Source organism: Protopterus annectens, chromosome 2.part1 (genome assembly GCF_019279795.1).
Source record: "Protopterus annectens isolate FY-2018-M chromosome 2.part1, PAN1.0, whole genome shotgun sequence".
Lineage (NCBI taxonomy): Eukaryota > Metazoa > Chordata > Ceratodontiformes > Protopteridae > Protopterus > Protopterus annectens.
Window position 1 is genome coordinate 998,673,519 of NC_056729.1, and position 5,482 is coordinate 998,679,000.

Here is a 5,482-nt window from a genome sequence, read left to right on the forward strand (position 1 = left end):
CAGGTTTCCTTAAAAGCAGTTATGTCAGGTTGATTATGGGTAATCCAAGAGTGAAAGTCTAGGATTTTATTATGAATGCATTGAAGGTTTACAGTGACCATATATAATGATTTTGGATTGCTTGTTTGAGGTTGTGTAAGGGTAGTGATTGATGTGGGCCCAGGACTGGGATGGATATCCCCACATAAAGGTAAGGTAGTTAATCTGAAGGAGTAATGCAGTAGCTGTTGCTGTCTGCTGGGTTTGGTAAAGCATGTTAGTAGGTAGTTGGTAGAAGTGTGAGGCAGTAAGAAATGGCTACTTTTTTACTTTGGGAATATTTTTATTTTGTATAAGAGTATGGGTAGATACTAGGAGATATATCTAAGTAACTATCAGAAAGTTTAGATAAGGGAGATGTGGCTGTAGTGTGTTTGGAGGGTAAGGAATTGGGTTAAGAGTGGCGAGGCATAGTAGGTAAAGGAAGAGTGTGAAGAAATGTGAGAATGATAGTATAAGAGTGCTGGCTGGCGTCATGGTAGTAAGGTTTTAAAAGGTGAAGGTTTGAAGAGGAGTAAGTGGTAGAAGTGGAGATAGGATATAGACAAATATACTGGTACATTGGGTGGAGAGAAAGAGTAGAAAGTAGGATAGGCTAAGATTACATAGAGTATGGAGAGATTAATGAGGTGAGCTTGGAAGGATAGAAAAAGGGTATGAAAGTTATAGGAAATTATTTAGATAAATAAAGATATGTAAAATATAGTACTAAAGGTATAGTGGCTGATTAACAGGTCACGACCAGAAGGGCGAAAGGTGTGGGGGAGAGAATAGTGATCTTAAACTGTATAGGTGGGATCAGTAGATGAAGAAGTGTAGTTATCATATTTGAATGGCTGTAGTGAAGTAGTTGGAGGAGTTAAGTAGAAATAAATGTAGGAGTAGTGGGTGTGGGTGAGATTTGGGGATAGGGTAGGGGAGTGGAGTGAGCCCATGCATAGCGACGGTGAACAAGTGGGCCGGACCTGGCGAAAGACCCAGAAGCTAATAAATACTATCAGCCATCAAAACCTTAGGTCAGTATCTAAACTGAGTGAATCAGGACCCTTCTTAGCTTTAACCCAATTCATTTAAGATAAACTTGTCCTCAGCAAAGTATGCTTAAATTCAAAGAATTTTTATAAGGTTAAACGAATACACACTTAAAGCATAGTAGCCCATAGTATGGGACTGTGTGAAAAGTTATGTAGTAAATAGAAGGAGGGTGATCTAACATTAATGTCCTTGTAAGTGTGCACACCACTCAGCAATGAATTATAGTGCATATAAAAGCCAATTACTCTTTGAAAGGATGTACTTTGCTTTATGATAGCATGATACAATTGTATCCATATTTCAACAATAGAGGTGAGTTTTCTTTGCACAGCACAAGATTTAGGGTGGAGAAATTAGTCTTGCACAGTTGGAAAATTAAGTGACAGCAAATTAAAAAGGCAGAGTAGACAGGAATTAGTGGGGTACAACAGAGAAAGCAGGAGCTGTGCCAGTGATAAGAATAGCTGATAAATAAATCACTGCAGTAGTTCAGGGCTGATATTGGACCAATCTAGTTAAACAAAATAATTTATACTGTAAAACGAGAAGGTCCAGTATGAAACCAAGCCAGGTGTAGATAAGCATTGCACTGTAATGAGCAGGAGAACAGATAACAGCAGCTTAGTAGACATAGCATCAGAAAACCAAGTTATCACAGCTATCTGAGTTCAAAGTTTAGATCTCGTATAATGAGTGAATGTTAGACTGCTTGAAGCAGTTAAATCAGGTTAGGCTACAGTACTCAACACAATCAGTAGTGTTGCCAAAAACGGTCTTCCAACTGCATCAATCAGACTTGCAATTAGCACCATGACTCAAACTTAGAGCTGTCTGTTAAAATGGAGAGTATATCAAGTCAAATAATGCCATAAAACAGTAAAATACAACTTATGTGGTAAGCACACTTAAGAGAAGAATGTGACAGGGTTCGCACAATGCTAATGCAGACAAGATGATATTTAAAAATGGAGCCCGCTGAGTTCTACTGGTATTTGTAGAGTCACAACAGACTTAAGGAAGGGGAGAAGTTAATAGACTTACCCTTGTCTTACTGGAAAATATGATTATTAGTAAAGTATTGGGTGGTAAATTCAGGGGACCTGGCAAAAGACCCAGAAACTACTAAAGATTATTAGCCAGCAAAGACCTCAGGTGAGTGGCTAAACTGCATGAATCAGGGCTCTTTCTTTGCCTTAACCCAAATTAATAATAATACTAATAAATGTGATACTAATAAATCTGATATATAAATTTAGTATGGAATTTAGTATGGAAAATAATTTAAATTCCATTGATTTTTTTTAATGTAAGAGTTAATATAGTCTGGATGGTTCCCTTAAGACTTCCATTTTTCATAAACCATTTTCAAAAAATACCTTTTTTACCCAAGGATATTTGTTATCTACCACATATTATTAAAAATATACCTAAATCCCAATATGTGCAGATAAAAAGAATTTGTAGTAGTGAGATGAATATTATAAATATAATAGGAATCTGATACACTCAGATTTAGACACAGAGGTTAGTCTTTTCAGACATAAATAATGCAGGGTCAGAGGTTGATGTAATTTCAAGTTCTTCCCCATTGACATATAAAGACAAATAAAGGTATGCACAGGACATAATTAAGTTTACTAACACATTTCGGACAAATTCTTATTTATTTGTTAAGGTAATCAACTAACATTGGCATATATAAGTGTCAGATAATGTTTTAGCTAATATGTTACCAGTTCAATGAAAATTCAGCTACAGAAATAATAAGAATTTGACACAGTATTTTAATTATTATAAGATGGTACGTAATACATGTTATGTATTTCAGAGGATGTCAGGGTTGAAGGGGTGTTCTTCAAGTGGAAATTGTAGTTTATGTGTTCATATATTAAAGAACATACAGCTTTACTATAACAGTAATAAACTGTTCTATATTACAAGTTTTATTACTTGTAAGATCAGATAATTGGTATAACTGGCTCAATGATTTTGTGACAAATTTTATATCTGGCACACCTCCAAGGCTTTTAAAGAAAAAAAAAAAAACATCACATTTGAGTGCTTTAAGATGTAAAAAAAATCAGAGGAGTGTTCTCTACAGGTTTTGTTTGGATCACCCAGGTTGTGCTTTACTTTTTTTTATTTTTGTTGGTATATATATATATATATATATATATATATATATATATATATATATATATATAGATAGATAGATATGGGGAAACAGGGATAACAAAGAAAAAGAAATTTGGCTCAGCTTTTCAGGTGCTCTATTTCATCTAAATTTAAATGGCCATTATTAAATGTTTATATTTAATTTTAGCAGTAAATGTGGCATGTTATTGTTGTCCATTATAGAGAGGATATTATCTAAAGTAACATAAAATATGATTTTTTTTCTTAGGGTAAATGAAATGTTGTGCTGTCGATATCCATGACTGGATGTTTAATTAGGGTATCATTTGACTTTTCACTGCTATTTAATTGAATAGTTGTTGCGCCATCACTGTTACAGATGAAGTTATGGTGAGCAGCGAAAGTGCTTTATTAAATGAGTCTTCAGTGATGTTTAGTTAGTCAGGTCTGTTTACACACACACACACACACACACACACACACACACACACACACACACACACACACACACACACACACACACACACACACACACACACACACAGATATATATATATATATATATATATATATATATATATATATATATATATATATATATATATATATATAAATATATATATATAGGTCTACTTTGTAACAACGAAAGACCAGAAGAACAAAACGCAGAACACCGAGACAAAAACAACGAAACCCCAGAACATCGAAAAACACGTAAGTTTACAAAACACACATAACACATAAAAACACACACACACAACTGCCCCACACTACTAAACAGAACACCCTACACTAATGATAGGCAAGCCCCCCTGCACCCCCTCTACTTTAATATTCTAACTCCGAGATTGCACAAACAGACACACAAGGCAAACATACACCCACACAGTACAGTCCCTCACACACACCACAGTCACAACACACACTTACACACAGCATTTCCCCTCACAAATACACTCACACACACACACACACATACTTACCTACAGCAGAACACAAAAAGTGCTAATTCAAACTCCCGTAACATCAGGATTTTGAATTTCGCACTTTTCGGTCTTCTGCGGTTTTGTTGTTTTCGTCTCGGCATTCCGGATTTCAATCTTCTGGTCTTTTATCCAACTCAAGTAGACCATATATATATATATATATATATATATATATATATATATATATATATATATAAAACCAATGACAGCTCAACTCTCCCAATAGCGATTATCAAGAACCATTAATAAAAACAAAAAATGAAGTAACACAACTAGAGAAGAACAAGTCTTTTATTCAAAATTGTCAATACACATTTTTATGCAGCAATTATCATGGACTTTATCAAGATTCCAATCAAAATGCATTAACATCATTAAATGTGTCAGGTAATTATATTATGTAATTAAAAACAACTAATTAAAATCTTTTATAACATTCAGAAGCTTAAAATATGTTAAACAACTATGTAGAAAAACATAAAAGAGAACATTAATTAAAAATAATTAATTACTAATGTACACCTATATAATACTTCTACTTATTGATTCGCATTTATTAATTCATTTGCATCAGGAGAACTATATCCTCTAACCTTATTTATCACTTCATTTCCTTTCTTTCAGTTTGATTTCAAGATCACATACCCTGTCATCTAGTGGAACATTTTTCCAGGGCATGTAAGAATACTTATTCCATTTGTCACAGAGTTTTGTATGTCTGAGCAATGTATTAGTTAGCAGTTTCTGTCCTGCATAACTGGTTAGTAACTCTTAGCATAAGCTTCCTACTTGTTTTCCAAACATAAAATGCAGGATATGCATCACATTAGGCTACAGATACTACCCCTATTATGTTACAATTAAAATGACCATTAGCTTCAAAAGGCTGTCCAAATGTTCTTGGCAATAGTTTGTCTATTTGACATAAACCAATGGTATTTACAAATGCCATGTACATATATCTTGAACTTTAACACTTTTATTTATCTCTGATTACTTTCAAGGATTAACTTCAAATTCCAGCCCTTCATTTATGCAAATGTCAAGAATTTCCCTACACTGCTCCCCAATGACTAATTAGCTTTTAGGATTTCCAATTTGAAATAATAACTTTCTTTATAACTGAATTATCAACTGAATATTCTAATACCTTTCTAATTATTTTACTAACAATTTCTTTCAGACCACAGCAATCAATATCAATGTGTGGGGTCTATGTCATAAAACCAAATGTCCACAACCACGAACACCTAATGAGCGACACATATACGCCGAACGACGAAAAA